Genomic DNA, 19,796 nt, shown 5'->3' with positions numbered 1-19,796 from the left:
AACATTTGCATAAGGATGAATTACATATAATCAATTGTATCACCTGCAAAAAATAGTTGTATGCTTATGTCATCATGGTGTATGTAACATCAATTTATTACAGCATCTTTTCATATTTATTCAAAGATGGCAATTCTTTACGAAATCTTACAGGCATCTTTTTAAGAGAATTATTAGCAGTTTAAATAATACCATACACAATGAAAACTTGTACACTCATTAATAGTTGGTAGCAAGAGGTTAACCGGTTAACCGAAACGACCAGTTAACTGGTTACATTTTCGGAAAAAGGTTAACCTGAAAGTTTTGATCATGCTTTTTTCATGGAAAAATTCGTACGATTTTACGTTTAGCGTACGATATACTGAGAACTTGCGCTGGCGACTAGTTAGAACAACATTCCGCATGTTGACACGATACTAAAATAACGTCTCAACAAACAATGTAACAAAGCAATACATCAGTAATTAATACTTATACAAGTTATTTAAAGAGTGAATAGCGAAGACCAATTGGCTTATCAAAATAAGCATGGATAGTGATAAAGGTTTCTTCGACTGAAGAGATCTACTAATGTGTCACAAACACGCATGCTTTTACGAGATATGTTTGGAAACAGAAGAATATACTTTATATGCTACAGTTGACAAAAATAAAAAACGGACCATGGTTCTAGCAACAATGGTTGTAGCCAAAAATCCTTCCTTTTGTATTATCTGCGCATTACAGTATCTCAGCGATTTCGTTTGACGAAATACAATAAGCAGTACAAGATGATTGCAGTGCAATCAATGTTTGGATAATATATTCAATGGTGATAAACATACAACATTCAATTTTTCATTATTCAGCCAAAACTGATCGAACAGCCACGAACTGTTCAAAACTTATCGCAGTATTTTACTTATCATTTACACAGGAAGGTATTACAGCTGAAAAAAAGTGCAGGAGATTCACTTTGTAGTTAAAGAGGAGTTACAATTTTGGGAAATTATATTCTATGTGGAAAAACAGACAAAAGGTTATTCGCCATTATTGGGCAAAACATGTCTCACTGAAATTTATTTCTTAACGATCGTCTACTTATAAGTTCATTGGACCATAACAGTTTGAGCGGAGTCAAACAATAATGATCTATGGGGTACATTTTGTGAACGCCTGAACTTGGGACCTAGGCATTCACCCTGTCCACTACGCCACCGCACTAATTTTACCGTTAATTTGAATAAAATGTTACTTCGTATATTGGTTTCATGACCGGGCCCAATGACTAATAAATTACCTGGCTACGCAATTGATCGCTTATCTGATAGAGTTTGAGTGGTTTTCATAAATAATCTACTACATGATGATACAATCTCAAGATAAGTGAATTGAAGTGTTCTAGTCATTCATACATAATATAATATGGATGGCATATGCAGTTGTGAGGAATAGTGAACATTGCAGATGAGAGAGTTGTTTATGATTTAATGTTATTGTATGGAACAAGCATGCTTGTCATTTTATAATCAACTAGGCGAATATCCATTTTTTTTATAAAAACACATTCACTCATAAATAGTGAGTTGTTATATAATTTTTAATAAACGTCTACAAATTGTCTGCCTCAACGCAATATATTTGTGCAAACCCGTGTTACTTTTTTAAGCCTCACACAATGGCAATAATATTTTATAGCCCTATGGGAATAAATAATTTTCAATCGTCAAGGGATATTAACTTTTTTTGGACTGGCACATGGACATTGGACATAGGACAGTCCTGTAAAGTATAGTAATATACAAATACCATAGGCAGTTAAGGGGTAGAGTAAAATGTAGGCCATGGAAGAGTGATGTCCCCTTAGATCGAGGTGAACATTATACTACGAAGGGCACTTATTACCTTTCCCCGAAACCTGTCTTTGATAGTTATTTTAATATACCAAACATACATGGTGTTCTGATAATAAAAAGAATCAGGCGGACGGTCAGATTGCACAAGGAAGAACTGATCACCATAGAGTTGTTATATACGTTATTATGAGCGCCTTCTGATTGGAAGTTTTGGAAAACTCGTGCGTGTTAGCACCACTCGCAGAATATATTGTTCGATATATAGTAAATAATGCCCCTCGTAGAATTCTCGGGACGCCCTAAACAGCCCATAATAATGTATAATATGGAACAAATGTGATTTTATTTAAATATCAAACTAGGCGAATTGCATTTTTTTTTTTGTTTAGCGAGGACTCGTAAATATTTAGTTTTTGTAGACGTTTTCATATGCTCTTACCAATATCTAATTGAACGGAATTTTCGGAAAACCTATTAAAAGCTAAAGCAATATCGTGATATATACTATTCAAAATTTGCTGAGGATCACTTTTTATAGTATGTGTAATTTGAAAGTCACCCCTAGCTAGAGCAGCCAGCGTCACGCAAAATTGATAAATCAATACATACAAATAAAATCCAAAACGCACATTCTAATATAAAAACCTGCAAAATAACAATTTAAAATGAACGTAATCCAAAATTGAAGATAAGGCCACAACAAATTGATGATTTGTTCTACGGATTTTTGCTTCCCAGAAATGGAGCGAGCGAGCGAAATAAAAATAAAATTATTATTATTCTATTTTTTATTAAATCACAGGCGAGCGAAAAGCGAAAAATAAAAAATACATATATTCATTATTGTCAATGTAAATTGATATATTTTGCCAAATAAATACATGATTTATGCAAAATACAAGTACAAGATCATTAAGAAGTAATAATTTAAGCCCTTATCAAATGTTTGTAAAAATAATGAAAAGAAGTCTCTAATAGCTGTTCTGCTTACTCACACCAGGTAGAGGTTACTTAAATTTAACATGGTACATGTAATTTTCATTATCAAAGTTTTATAAGAAGCTCAGATTTCTGTTATGGTGGTTTAATAACATGACACAATAAATAATACAATAAATATCAAACATAAGCAGTGATTTTTCTTCGCGTCATATGTTACAGCCTGTGCCTTTTTGATTGGAGATAACGTGTGATAAACCATAAAATTGGGAAAATCGAATTATTATTATAATGATTATAGATAACAGTATACCAATTGCCAATAAGTGCATCTTTAACTGCATTCTAAAATGTATACTATACAGTGCTAGGGCATTAATCTGCTGTATGATAAACTCAATTAATCAATTGAGTTTATTTTTTTTAAATGACTTACTTTTGGAAATTTGGCGAGACTTTTAAAAGAAAAAAGTTACTTTTTGAGAACCAGCTTTTTTTACAATTTTCAATTTGGACACAGCGTATACGAGTCTGTAATATGGGGCAAAAAACACTGATACGAAATATCTCGAAATTGTATTAGTTCTAAATATTATAGGTTATGGTATTATACAATACTCGATGCATTACTTTTGTTATATTAGCAATGTTAAAACTAGAATTGAGAAGTTTAACTTTTATAAAGTAAACAAACAACAACATAACTTCCTAATGAAAGAAAATTTAGAAATGGGTAGTTAAAGTTTTGTATTTTAATATAAAAATGTCAATAAAATGCCAGTTAAGTTGTTTAGGTCCAGATAGTTTCTTCACTTTCTTACTTATGTTAAATTCATGTTTTAGGGGCATAATGTACATTAGCCATCAACAGTTTGAACTAGTAGATAGGTAGTTCGTACATTTTATATTATGCTCGACATTTTTTGTCCAGTTCAACGGCGACACTCCTTTGCATGCTTATTATTAATATTGTAACTTAATCAATACCAACAAATTTATTGCAGATTTTTACCAATCGAATGCATACCGGAGACATATCACATACTGATGTTGATGCGTTTGAAATTATAAAATAACTCATATCATCTGTGATGCAATGACTAATTGCCCAGGGGGGAAATTAATATTTCCATTTGTGTCTTTTGCCGACATGACAAGACAGACGAACGCTGCCATTTGTTTTTACCATAAACCAATCTAATAACAAAGCGGTATAACACTCTTTGTCGTAGAATACGTAGGCTAAATAAAACTAAATCATTTGATAAAAAAGGTGCGCAGCAAATTTTTTTGCTGCGGGCGCAAAATAAAAATATTTTTATTTAGTTTTAAGATTTTTAGGTGCGGCGAATCCATCGAACATTTAATCAATTTGTTTTGGCCTTAGCAAGTCTTTAAGTAGTGTATTATGTTAAATCGTCATGGAATATTAAAATCGCGCAGGACTGGATACATGCAATTTTAAAATTGGAAGGTCATGTGATGTATAATTCAATGAAATATGTCATTTAGCGTGTTATAACCACCTTTTTGTACATTCCTACTTTTGTTTTATCATCATGACTTTTAGTTTCCAGCGCACACTAATCGTATAAATTGTATAATGATCTCGGCAGACCTTTCGAATTTCTTAAAATATTACAGCATACTTGGGGAATAAAAATAAGTTAACAGAGAGCAAATATTAGGTTATAGTTTATTCATTATTATATACATAAGTGTTCAATATCAATTTAAAAATATTACAAAATAACAAATTTGAAAAGAAATTGATGGTCAAATGAGAGTACCATCTGTGTAAACGTTCATAAAAATTGACATATAAAGTTTGCGATTTGCGCGGAGAACCTCACTTGTCAGTGATAAGCCGGAAAACACACGCCATTTCCATTGAAACCAACGCGCAACACCCGTCTACCCTTGGCAGCCCACTAAACTTTCGCGTCTTACTGCGTCTTCCAAATTTCTAATCACTGCTGGAACACGTTTTATTACGTTTGTTTCACGCACATTGCACGTCTTTACCACGGGTATCACCCGTGGTTGTCCGCGGCAGTTCAAACATTTTCCCTGCGTCCAACTCCGTTCCGAATTTTCTACGCTTCCTGCCACGTCTGAACATCGACTTAACCCCGTCTTAAACTCGACATTAACGCGAACAACATCGTCTGCTTCACGGAAGATCAATGTTTGACGAGTTGTCACTATCATTAAGCCATAAATCGCTGTGTGACCGGGCCTTTATCACCTAATACAGTAACCTATGTTGATTACTTGTTAATGTTATGAGTACCGAATATATTTATCAATTATTAAAGAAAGGTGAACTAAATTTGATCACCCAAACCTTTCACAACAATTGTTTCGCTTTTTGAAAGAAAATAACTGGTAATTTATACAAAAAAATAGTTTATATTTTCTTTCAGAAATCGTAAAGCTGTGCTTTAAAAAGTACACACGCGTAGATAACCTTTTACAATCTACACCAAACATTCAAGCTATCAGCAGAAATCCCACAGGTTTTACGACAGTTATCATTTGTATCGCTTACACTTCGCCAGTTACGCTTGTACGGTCCTCGATTTGACCACATACTGTTGTATACAAAAAACACTAACGGCTATACTGTAATAACAACATAATTTCACTTATTAAACAAAAAGAGCGCTCGTATATTGTTATGTTTCCACAATTTATTATGTTCCCTTTCCAAGAGGTATAACCCCAATATGTTAATATCACTGCAGTTTGTATAGCACACATATTCATAAGGGATAAAAATGGAATCGAATATATTGAAACTGATTCTGCATAAGAATAACTATCACGAACAGAGTTAGGTTGAAGCAAGTTGAATTGAAAAACGTTCTCAATCACGGGAAACCGCGGACAGTTATTGGTATTCGCACATCATGAAATTTATTTTAAGGTGCAAATTATATGTATTTTTAGGCCTTATTGACGATATTTTAATTGCTCGAGATTTGACGATTTTTTTAATCTCTGTCAATCGTACAATTGTTAAATGCAACATGGACAACTCAGTCTTTCGCATGAAACCACTGGTGGTTAGCGCGTGACTATGATATTTATTAGTAAAAACACCGTGTTTACATGCTGCTTTTAAGAAATGAACGATTGACAGAGCTACTCTAGTAGTAATTATCACTTAATGTATCTATTTTTAGTGAAAATAATCGCACTTTAAAAATACGCGTTATCTCACCAAAATAATTAACAAAAACTCCGATAACAGGACTCGATTGTAGTTTATTAGATCCATGATTATGTTATGCTTGGTGACAGTTATTCACTTAAACCCGTCTTGTAAGTTCAAGAACTGATCTCAGAATTATATGTTATTAAGTTCGAACAAAGTCAACTTGACGGTCTTCTTTTTAATGTCATATATTCAATTACAATGTATATGAAAAACTAGTTTGATTACAAAATATACTGTTTGCCAGGATGAGGAAACTTTATTCATGCATTTAAATTTCCTCACTGTTTACAGGTATGAGCAATAGGGGTTTTGCAGGCAATATTAAATCATTGCGGTAGTTTGGACTTCAAACGATTATATGAACTTGTCTTATATGACTACTCGCATACTGACAAACGGTCTGAGGTCTCTTAAATTCGAATGGTCAAAAGGTTTGTCCCAATGATATCTTGGACGAGATCGAACCACAAATCAGTCGGTATGGAAGTTGTTCTTGAAATACTAAAATGCTACCAAAATTTGCTAGTTTGCTAAAAATAACACAGTTTGACTTCAATTTCCTATCGAAAAGTATTGTGCTAGGATGTTCCATTTATAAGAAACAAAGGTATTTACCCAGTAGGCATCCAACGTTGCTGCAACGTTGTATTTCGGTTGCATTCGAACGTTGCAGTTTGGTTGTACCAATGGTGTATATGACAGTTTTCTCGACGTTTTTCCCCAACGTTGCTGCAACGTTGTATTTATGTCGCATTAAAACGCAGTATTTTTAAATTCTATTTTTTTTTTAAATAATATAAAATAATAATAATTTTTTTTTACTGCCAACCGCTCTTTTGATTAGTATCGGCAGTTATGGACATTTTCCTTTCTTGGAAAGAACCATTATTTGATGTCTATAGAGGAGTTAATGAAACGCTCCCCGAGTGGGAATCGAACCCTCCAACTACCGATCGCTAGGCGGACACCTCATCCACTACACCACGGCGAAAATTGAAAGATACAGACAAAAATGTTGACTATTTATTTTTTGTTGAAACTTTGAAACTAGATTCTACCATATTAATGCATAACACAACTTAAACAAAATATTTTATCCGGCGATTTTGAGTTAAAGTTTATCTTTAGCATCTTTAAGTTTAAGCAACTGATCTGTAAAATTAAAAAAATGAATTTCTAAAATTTACAAGAAATCATATTTTTATTGATGCTATGCATGAACTGTATTATTATTAAGTACGATTCCTACCCGGGGAGCGTTTTATTATCTCCTCTTTAGACACAAAGTACTGGTTCTTTCTAGGAAACGGACTCGACAGTGTGCATATCTGCCGATAATACCTGAAAGAGCAGTTGGCAGTAAATAGATTGTTTATTTTTTTTATTATTAAAAAAAAAGAATTAAAAATACTACGTCTGAATGCAACCTAAATACAACTTTGCAGCAACGTTTGGAAAAAAACATCGGGAAAACTTTCATATACACCATTGTGACAATCAAACTGCAACGTTTGAATGCAACCTAAATACAACGTTGCAGCAACGTTGGAAAAAAAATGTCGGGAAAAATTTCATATACACCATTGTGACAACCAAACTGCAACGTTTGAATGCAACCTAAATACAACGTTGCAGCAACGTTGGAAAAAAACGTCGGGAAAACTTTCATATACACCATTGTGACAACCAAACTGCAACGTTTGATGAAACGTCCGGGTAATGTTTTGTATGCAACGTTATGGCAACGTTCGGTAATGGTTGCCAACGTTGCGACCTAAATATTACGTTGCAGCAACGTTCGCACAACGTTTGATGCCCACTGAGTATATAGATCCGCGTCTTGCGAAAATGAGTCTTATGCCATATGCGGCTAGCGTAACTATGATCCAGCCTGCTCATCTCGCAGTAGGTAAGGCGATACATAATGGGACCACGAAACCTTGATAAACTGCGCAGACAGGGCTTTAGCTACGCTAGCCAAAGCGCCATAAGACCTATTTTCGCATGAAGCGGCTAGAAAAGTATGATTTGAATGTGTCGAAAGAAAAATGCATGTCGAAACAAAACTGCATGCTAATCAAATATTTGAATGCAATATATTTCGATGGTGAAAAAATAAACTCATAATAAGCAAATTGAGGATTCAAATGATGTGATCTCCCGTCATATATTTTTCATTTACAAGCATTTACGATTGGTTTGAATACACGTGCAATTAATAACAAAAATTTAAGCGGTGAATATGCGATAAACAAGATACAAAAAACAACACCAACAATTTAAATCTTTTTGTTTAATTAAGTTATTTAAAGCATATTTTTCTAATTTTTAATAGCGTATTTTTCTAACTTAATTTCAAAGTCACGAGATTATATTTTAGCGTTTCCGATCGACAAAATCGCCAAAGGCTATGAATCTGTCAGCTCGCGATTAAAGTTGAAAATGTAAAAGAAAATGGCGATTGTCCAAGAATTCAAGGTAACTCTATAAATGATATAGTATTCATTAGTTTAACAGAGCTCAGTCAGCAGCTGGAGCATGCACTTCGCGGTCGGGGGGAGAGTCACCCGCAGAAGATTGTGTTGAAGACTCCGAAGAATCGAAAAGCGGAATGTTAATTGTCCGTAGGATGATAGTGGTTTCACTACATCGCTGAGGAGGGTTGGATATGGGAACCACCTCGGGCGGCTTTGTAAATCAAGCGAGTACCGTCATCCCTCGACCCGGACGTCCTCTCCTGCTGACTTCGCTGTACTTGGAAGGATCGCTAAGCGGAATGGAAATTGTCCGTAGGCAGACAGTGGTTTCACTACATCGCCGGAAGATGGACGGGTGCAGCGGATGTGACAGCGTAGAGGACGGGCGGGGCGGACCTTGGGCAGAGAGACAGGTCAGGATTTCGAGGGGATGGCCCTATGAAGATAATGGAATTGTCGATGGATAGCGTTCGGGGAAACCGTTCTGGGGTTTGGGTCCACATCTTGTGGCGTTTAGAGAGGCCATACAAGCAGCGCAGCGCGCGAGAAGCGGGAAGAAGATCTTCTTTAATTTTCAGCACTCCATTTGCAGAATAACCTTGTCCTTTTAAAGGCAACCAGACACGATCTGTCGTTAAATTGTCTACCAATGCACATTAAGGTGTCATTTACCACCATGCACTAGACTATTTGGATCCTTACAGACATGTGTGCTGATAAAGATGTGTCACGAGAAATTCGCATGTTACTTTCTAGTCGCCAAACTGTAATTTTCGCCGTGCAGTCGGTTCCGAGAATGCTTTTGAGGACGGAGTTAACTGGCGACTATTATTTTTTACTGACGTCGGTCAATGAAGTGAGCGTTTACGGCAGATTGTTTAACACATACTTACAGTTTTACCATTTTCTTAATATAAAACGGTAATTAATATAATAAATTAAAGACAATGTCGGGCATCATCCCCACACCTTTTAACTGTAAACAATAGGTACTTATGAAAAGTTAAAAGCAAATGGTGAGCAATTGAATCCTTATGGCGAGTAAGTTGGGAAAACAACAACCTTTAAAGAATCTACGCGGTAGCAATTTCACTTCAATACATGTATTTTTCGCTTACTATAGCCATTTGTTAATATTTGCTGATTAAAGTCTCTTCGTACGCATCTAAAAACGTGTTTTATAAGAGATCGAAATAGTTGCTGTCGTCTGTTAAGTTCCATGCATGAAAAGCCAGCGTGTTGCAACAGACCTGGTGCTGTAACTAAATATAGACCTGCAATTTAGTACATAAAGTATTTTAGGATGACAAATTTAAATCGGAATAAATGCACACGATGAGAAAGTGTTTACACATTGAAACAATAAATCAAAGTACTGAAAGTACTGGTGTGACGATGCTTTTGGAAAGGATGGATATATAGAGGATATTTGTTGGATTCGGTGGAATATCGATTTTCCCAGAAAAACAGTGAAAAATATCAATATTTTCACTGTTATTTTTCACTGTTTAAAAACAGTGAAATACCAGTTTATTTCACTGATATTTCTGTATAAATCACCGGAAAGCATAAAATAAATAAGCATCCATTTAAGTTAATCTACATCACCGCAATTGTGTAATTTTTATTGCTTGTCATTTATCCGCAGCTCAATAGTTAATGGTTGTGGTGCAATAGTTTTCGTTCTTGGACACTGCACTCCCCTTCAATGAGATTTATTTACCTAAAAGTCTCATATTTGAACCTACAATTCTTTTTGGAGTAAGGGTCCAGACAACCAATGGATAAGACAGCAACAATATGCTAACCCATAATTTTTTGAGGAACATAATTGATAATTCCTGTGCTAGCCCCCAATCACAGTATGTTGGGGTATAATAATAGTCAAATTTTGTTTTTCTTCTCAAAAGATTGTCGTAGATTATAAACTGAGGAATATATCATCCAAGACTACAACTTTTAGAAAGCCATTTTTTTAAATTTATTTTTAATGATAAACAAGGTTTTGTAACAATCTATACTATACATAGATAACCTTAACAGCACAATGTGGCTCACCTGAAACTGATTGTTCCTAGTGATGTTAAGTAATTTTTTATGAAGATCTAGAAAAAATATGGCATTGTGAGTATGAACAAACTATTTACGTCCATCCGATCTAGTTGAGCCTTGTTACCGAGTTCCTACTTTTATTTATTTGAACATTCTGATCAACTGCCATGAAGATCAGGTAAACAATGTAAGTGTTAACATAGATTTTAATAATTTTAGTTATTGATCAAATGCATGGAAGCACATGACCCAATTTGGAACGTGACCTGTTAATCACTGAGACTAGACATTGTGATCTAAATTTTGAATATGCTACTTTCAAGCTTGAATTTGAAATCATTTAAAATAATGTTCTAACCAATTTAGAAGTAGATCAGAGAGAGAATGTGACCACTAAAGTATTTACATACCTTTTCTTATATTTGACCTAGTGCCCTAATTTTTGACAGAATATGAAACCCAAAATGACATAGAGGTGACTACGTTTCATAACAATCTGGCAAAGAGGTGACACCCAAATTTAAACATTGTAAAATGATATCTTATGTGTTCACAATAAACTTTGGATAAACAAGAGGAGATGTGTTCGTCAGAAACACAATGTCCCCTATTGCGCCGCTTTGAAATTATTATTTTTTTCCCTTTGACCTTAGGATGACCTTGACCTTGAACTACCACCACTCAAAATGTGCAGCTTCATGAGAAAACCGCTTTGAAGTTATTTTTATACCTTTGACCTTGAAGGATGACCTTGACCTTGAACTTCCACCACTCAAAATGTGCAGCTTCATGATAACGCCATTTTTTCTGACTTTTGACCTTGAAGGATGACCTTGACCTTGAAGGATGACCTTGGCCTTGAACTTCCACCGCTCAAAATGTGCAGCTTCATGAGAACGCCGCTTTGAATTAATTTTTTTACCTTTGACCTTGAAGGATGACCTTGACCTTGAAGAATGACATTGACCTTGAACTTTCACCACTCAAAATGTGCAGCTTCACGAGAACGCCGCTTAAAATTTTATATAAAAAAATTGACCTTTGACTTTGAAGGATGACCTTGACCTTGAACTTCAACCACTCAAAATGTGCAGCTTCATGAGATACACATGCATGCCAAATATGAAGTTGCTATCTTCAATATTGAAAAAAGTTATGGCCAATGTTAAAGTTTTCGGACAGACAGACGCCATATATTGACATTTGACTTTAAAGGATGACCTTGACATGCACCTTTAACCACTCAAACTGTTCAACTCAATGAGATACACATGCATGCCAAATATCAAGTTGCTATCTTCAATAGTGAAAAAGTTAATGCCAATGTTAAAGTTTTTTTCGGACGGACGGACAGACTGACATACACTCATACACACATACTGACAAACTGACTGACGGACAGTTCAACTGCTTTATGCCATTCTACCGGTAACAAAAGCTCACCTTGTCACATCATAACAAGTGAGCAAAATAACCAAAACTTTGACATCATGTAATTGCTAAGTAGCTTCCAATAACAATAAAATGTTTCTTTTAAAACTATTATAATACCTTCCCTTTCTTACTACAGGCTGTTCTAAAACAAGATAGCCCTGTATCGCTCAACCAAAACTCCTTCTATAGTGTCAAAAACTTGTGTATGATTTTACTAAGTTGTAACCTAGCTTTAGCCTGCAAATGACCAACTTGAAAATTCAGCTTTTGATTTGATTAAGATGGACATTGTGAGCAATTTTCATGAAAATCAGGAGGATAATGTGACCTGTAGAAAGGTAAAGGAAGTTTTCCATAATTTGACCTAATGACCTAGTTTTTGACAAACTATCAACATTCAAACTGGAACTTTATTTCATCGAGATAACGTTGTGTCCAATTTCAATGAAGATCTGGAAAAAATGTAACCTCTGGAGTGTTCACTAACCTTTTCAGTGATTTGGCCTGTTGACCTAGTTTGGACCACATATGACCTACTTTCAAACTTAACCTTGAATTGACCGAGATGAACATTTACCAACATAAGACAAACAAGGGCTGTTTGTAAAACATGCATGCCCCCCATATGAGCTGTCAGTTGTAGTGGTAGCCATTGTGTGAATACATTTTTTGTCACTGCGACCTTGACCTTTGACCTAGTGAGCTGGGATCATCTGCCAGTCATGATCAATTTACCTATGAAGTTTCATGATCCTAGGCCTAAATTTTCTTGAGATATCATCAGGAAATCTTTTAACTGTTATGAGTCACTGTGACCTTGACCTTTTATCTAGTGACCTGAAAATCAAAAGGGTTATATACCAGTCATGATCAATGTACCTATGAAGTTGCATGATCCTATGCGTAAGCATTTTTGAAGTATCAACCGGATACCATCTGCCTGTCGTGATCAATGTACCTATGAAGTTTCATGATCCTAGACGTAAGCAATCTTGAGTTATCACCCGGAAATCATTAAACTGTTTTGACTCACTGTGACCTTGACTTTTGAATTATGACCTAATGACCTGAACATCAATAGGGATCAACATTGTTTTATGAGTAACACATTTATCGAACACAACATCCTGTTGATTTATTCTTAAATAACATAAAAGGCACATGCGTTTAACAGAAAACAACAACAAACAAAAATGTAAGTATATAAACAACATCCAGTTGACTTCTTAACAGAATGCACACAGTTTAGTAAACAAACCCGAAATGTTCTACATACTTTTAATTTTGACACTGCGTCTTTCGGCATGGCTAATGAAGCCATTTAACCGGATGATGTAATGCTCAGCATGTTATTCATTCATTCATTCATTCATTGGATCCATATTGGCTATTGACCAATCACAATACGTATTACAAATGACAACAACGTTAAGACGACGGTTTTGGAAAGTAAGGTTTAAAATGCGGATCAATCGGGATTGCAGTGAATCGAATCGAAATTGGCCGTATTGGTATCGAAATCGAATCGGCGGCTGAACCGGTTTTTCGATTCATCGAACCGAATCGTTACAGCTCTATTTTCAACCAATTGTAACCATTTTCGACCTGATCCAAGATATCATTGAGACTTATATTCTGGCCAAATTTTATGAAGATTGGAATATAAAAGTGGCATCCACAGAGTTAACAAGGCAATTGTTGACGGCTCACGACGGCCATAAAGCGATCACAAAACCTCACCATGAGCACGGTGTGCGATTACACTCAACGTGTTCAAATTTTTCTCACAGGCTTTGCCATTGACCTTTATAGTATGCATGGCTTTGTTATTATTTATTGCTATCATGTACCTGCAATATTGTGTGTATGTTTACAATACACAAAGCATATGATATAAATAGACTAATTGAGCTTATAATAATCTGATTACTATAGCCAGGTCAATTTAGGACTTAATTTTTTTTCTGTCCTGATTTCATGAAGACTTGAGATATTTATAGAGTTTCAAGATATGGGATGATCCACAAATAAACAGTATTTTTGATCTGTTTTGTGCAGGCTCTTTTCCATGACTTTCAAAGTGAAATTTTTATGTGAAAAGGTTGATATTTTTTTTCCTGAAGTACTTCATTCAACCATTGTGTATAATGAACTGTTCTGCATATAATTTGCCATTTTGATAGATGACCAGGGTGACAGAAAAAGGGATATGCATTTGAGATCTGGTCAGGACTCCATATAAAAGTGGTTATATTTAAAAATGTTTAATTACCACATGACCACGGACTCTAGATCTCCGTGACATGACTAAAGTTTTAAATAAATCTAGTATGAACATTTGAACTATATCTTTTTAACACTAAAAATAATATTTGATGTACAAATTTAATCTACCAATGTGTATAGATACTACTTAACATATATTTGACTGCATTGAATGTAGGAACAAGTAAAAATATCCATTAGAGAAAGAGATCAGGATATGAAATGCTGACCATGGAGCTATGTTTATATATCTTTAAACACACTGATTAAAGAATACATTGATACAACAGAGGTAAAATCATCTCCTCTTAACAATATGATACATAATTATGTATCATATTTTTTTATCTGGATGGATAGTTTCACAGCAGGATGTTTATGTGTGCGCGCTCCGGGAGAGATATAGGAGTTACTTATATTTTGGATTTTATTTATATCACTAAAATTTATCACTGAAGTAACAGTATGATCTCATTTGATATAGATGTACATGATTGTATCAAGCAAAATATATTGAAAAATTATCAGTATTAATTCACTGCCATGACTTCAGTATCATTTAAATGTTTTCAGTAAAGTCTATCATTTATATGCATCAATTTTGTAAATATCAATATAAGTTTACTACATGAACACATTTTTGAAACAAGGGCTGTTTGTAAAACATGCATGACCCCATAGTGGCTGTCAGTTGTAGTGGCAGCCATTGTGTGAATACTTTTTTTGGCACTGTGACCTTGGCCTTTGACCTAGTGACCTGAAAACCAATAGGGGTCATCTGCGAGTCATGATCAATGTACCTATGAAGTTTCATGATCCTAGGCGTAAGCTTTCTTGTGTTATCACCCGGAAACAATTTTACTGTGTCAAGTCACTGTGACCTTGACCTTTGACCTAGTGACCTGAAAATCAATAGTGGTCATCTGAGAGTCATGATCAATGTACCTATGAAGTTCCATGATCCTAGGCATAAGCGTTCTTGAGTTATCATCCGGAAACCAAATTACTATTTCGGGTCACTGTGACCTTGACCTTTGACCTTTTACCTAGTGACCTCAAAATCAATAGGGGTCATCTGCGAGTCATGATCAATGAACCTATGAATTTTCATGATCCTAGGCCTAAGCATTCTTGAGTTATCATCCGGAAACCATCTGGTGGACGAACATACGGACCGACATGTGCAAAACAATATACCCCCTCTTCTTCGTAGGGGGGCATACTAATACAGTAGCATGAACCAACAAGGGAGGCAACTCGTTGTCACAATTTGGCAGTGTAAAAAATTGTATTAATTATCTCGCTTAACATGGGTCTAAATTTCGTTTAAAAGCTTTTTTCTGATTGGATGAAACAGTCCGAAATCATCCAATTAATAAAGTCGAGATATTTATCTTGCGGAACATGCTATGCCATGCCGCATGCAAGCTATTTAGAAAGCAAATAGCGTAAATAAAAAAGTTTGTTGTTTTTTTCGCGGTCATAGACAATGTTCCTGGCTGAAAACGATGCAATATTACTTTTAAATCATTCATGTATTAGTTTTTAGCAAGAAAGAGGTAGAATATTTGTGTAAAACATAAGAATTTTTATTTAAACTTGTGTCTGCTACAATTTAACGAGTGGTCACGGAAATTACCGATTGTACAGATGAATTGACAGACATACGCAAAACGAAAAAATTGCTAACATATTTCAAGTTTATCAGCCTTGAAATCACCTATTAATCAAATGAGAATCGAAATAATTAAAATTTAAACCAGTAATGTTCATTAACACCAAAATCTTTCGGCACAACCATCATATTTTTGGAAACCGCGACTTATTGTTTTTCGGAAACCGACGATCGGTAATTTCCGTAACCATATGGAAAATTTCATCACTGACAAGTTTCGTTTCTAATGTTTTTCTCAAATATTCTACCACAAAATTATTGTATACCATTACACAAACGAATAACAAGTAATAATTCCTTGATTTTGGGGAGGGACACTGTCTATAAATGCTTATAAATACGCATTAAGGCTAAACTTACGTGCATAACATATTGAAAAATAAATCATAATTCAAGTGTAGTCAAGTGTTTCATCCATCCGATATATTAATTCATCCACATTGCTCAGTCACAAAATTTTATTGGAAATTATTACGAAATTATCTAATAAAACTTGCATTATTTATTTTTATCTTTTAACTTCCATTTCCTAAATGTTTTATTTTGATAAACGTCGTCAATTTTACATAGATTTCTCTATAAATTGAAAAACATTGAGGTAAATATTACTCATGTAAGATAAAATGCAAATAATTAATAAAACATTCCCTTTTAATCAGTATGTTGGTTTATCGGTCAATAACAATATCACTTTGAACATTGAATTATTTAAAAGTTATAACAAACATTAAATGTTCTCCGAACAAATGATTCATAACACATCAAGGTTGATAGGTTGCCCACCTAGAATAGTCCTGTTAGTATGGAAGTACCGGATATCTAAATTTATTAGCCTTTGGGTGTTGTAAAGACATAAAATATTTTATGAAATGTCTCAAAGTGTAGAATTATTTTGCATTTAGTAAAAGAAAGGCAACATATAACCCCTAAGTGGCTGACAAGAACTTGTGGCTGAATACAAATAGAAAGAGGCATTATGCTTCTTGAAAATATAAGTAAACATCATTACATATGAATTTTCTGATCAAAATTGTTATTTTTAGTGAATAGGGGAAATACATATTCAAGAATAAACTATATAATTATAAATGTTTTGGTGAAGTGCATCATAGTGTTATCATAGTACCAATTTTGGTCTAAAAATCCAATAACATTTTTTAAATTTCATAACCCTAGTTGCAAAAAAAAATCATGAAAAATAGAATTTTCAGAGTAACCTATTAAAATAAACAAGAGCTGTCAGAGGACAGCGCGCTCGACTATAGTGCTTGACAGTATAACGTAAGCCATCATGGGGAAATTGTTCAAATTCATTAATGTATTAGACGATCTTTCAAAAATAAAAAAAGGAAAAAAAATGGGGGGTAAGGGGGAGAGTAGGGGGTGAGAGGGGGGTATAATGTGGGGTGAGGTAATTTATAAGATGATGTTTTTAAAAAAAATGGGGGCGGGTGGGGGTGTAGGGGGGTGGGGGAGTGAGAGGGGGTATAATGTGGGGTGTGGTAATTTATAAGATGATGTTTAAAAAAAAATTGAGGGGTTGGAAGGTGTTAGGGGGGGGTTTAGAGGGGGGTATAATGTGGGGTGTGGTAATTTATAAGATGATGCTTAAAAAAAAAAATTGGGGTGAGGTTGGGGGGGGGGATTCTGTTAGGGGCGTGGGGTATTGTTTGGGTGGAATCCATTGTGGTATTCAGGTAAGTGTTGTTTTGTCAAAGTAATAATTAAATGTGATCATAAATAAAGAAGTTATGGCAATTTAAGCAAAATGTTCAATTATCTAAGTGTAAAAGGGGCCATACTTATGTCAAAATGCTTAATACAGTGGTCTGCTCTTGTTTATAGGTTGGGTTCATGTTGGTAAACAAGTATGCAATATATAAAAGCAATATGTCAAAAGATATAGGAAATATTTGGGGTAGTACGCAAACTTTAACATAGATTTATCAATAATATGCATATTGTAAGTATAAAAGGGTCAATAATTATGACAAAATGCTTGATAGAGTTGTCTGCTCTTGTTTATAGGTTGGGGTGATGTTGGTTAACAAGTATGCAAAATATAAAAGCAACATGTCAAGAGACAATGAAAATAAATGGGATAGTACGAAAACTTTAACATTTGGTGCATATTCTAAGAGGAACAGGGGTCATAATTATGACAAAATGCTTGATAGAATTGTTTGCTCTTGTTTATAGGTTGGGGTTTTGTTGGTAAACAAGTATGCAAAATATGAAAGCAATATTTCAAGGGACATTGAAAATATTTGGGGTAGTACGAAAACTTTAACATTTGCACGCAGACGCAGACGCAGCCGCAGACGCAGACGCAGCCGCAGACGCCGACGCCGGGGTGAGTAGGATAGCTCTACTATATATGTTTCATATATAATAGTCGAGCTAAAAATGCTTTATTAGACCCTAGATATTATTTTTGCAATCATTTTTCATCAATTACATATGTTTAAAAAATATTTCATGCTACTCATGGTACCAGTTTTTTTTCAGAAAATTAATTACATTTTTTTTTAAATGCGTTACCCCTTGTTGCCAAAAAATTCATAAGAAATATAATTTTCAAAGAAATCCTTTAAAACAAAAAGAAAATGCCTTCTTAAACTTTAAATATTATTCCTGCAAGCATTTTACATCAATTAGCAAATGCCTTCTGACTACTTTACTATTTATAACATCTACATCAGCTACAGATACTTGTATGTGTTTGAAAAAATGTTTAATCTTAAATGACATCTTCTGACCATGCATGTCCTAGATTTCAAAATCCAGGCCCTGGTCTGACACATTCGTCATATTAACGTCAAACTGATACCAGGCTTCTGAATTTAATTAGCCAGGTAAACTATTTGTCATTGTCAGAAAACCGCTCTTAAGCAAACAGCTTTCAAGCAACTGCAGGCTGATCTGGATCTAAATTGGCCACAATCGCCTTAATGTCTCTTTTACTGTGATACATTTCATTTAACTTTAAAGGGATCTTTTCACGTTTTGGTAAATTGACAAAATTGAAAAAAGTTGTATCGGATTCGCAAATTTTCGTTTTAGTTATGTTATTTGTGAAGAAACAGTATTACTGAACATTTACCATGGTCTAATATAGCCATTATATGCATCTTTTAACGATTTAAAAAATTATAAAGCGTTGCAACGCAAAACGATTGAATAATTTGGGGAGTTGTGTTGTAATCCCCACATTTTTCGGAGAAAAAGTGGGGATATTGTATTTATGTGCGTCTATCCGTCCGTCCGTCCGTCCTGGCCATCTGCTCCTCCTAGACTATTAGCACTAGAACCTTGAAACTTACAAACATGGTAGCTATGAGCATATGTGCGACGGTGACAGTGACGGAATTGTTATCGGACCCCTGGGTCAAACTTTATAGGGGTTGGGGCGGGGCCGGGTCAGAGATTTTCACTCATTTTTTAAGTTATTTTACATGAACTACTTTATTTCTGCACCGATTCACTTCTAATTGATACTGAGCCTCTCTTATGACAATAAGGTCAATCTCAACTATGCATGGCCCCATTACCAACCCTGGGGCGCTTCGGCCACATAGGCCACACCCACCCAAAATTGCATTTTACTATAATTTCTACATTTCTACACCGATTCACTTCAAATTGATACTGAACTCTTCTTATGACAATACGGTCAATTTCAGCTATGCATGGCCCCATTACCAATCCTAGGGCATCCCGCCCACATAGGCCACGCCGACCCAAAATTGCCATTTACTATAATTTCTTCATTTCTACACCGATTCACTTCAAATTGATACTGAACCTCTCTTATGACAATGCGGTCAATCTCAGCTATGCATGGCCCCATTACCAACCGTGGGGCGCCCAGCCCACATTGGCCACGCCCACAT

Source organism: Dreissena polymorpha, chromosome 6, assembly GCF_020536995.1.
Source record: "Dreissena polymorpha isolate Duluth1 chromosome 6, UMN_Dpol_1.0, whole genome shotgun sequence".
Classification (NCBI taxonomy): domain Eukaryota; kingdom Metazoa; phylum Mollusca; class Bivalvia; order Myida; family Dreissenidae; genus Dreissena; species Dreissena polymorpha.
Note: the sequence above shows the minus strand (reverse complement) of the source record.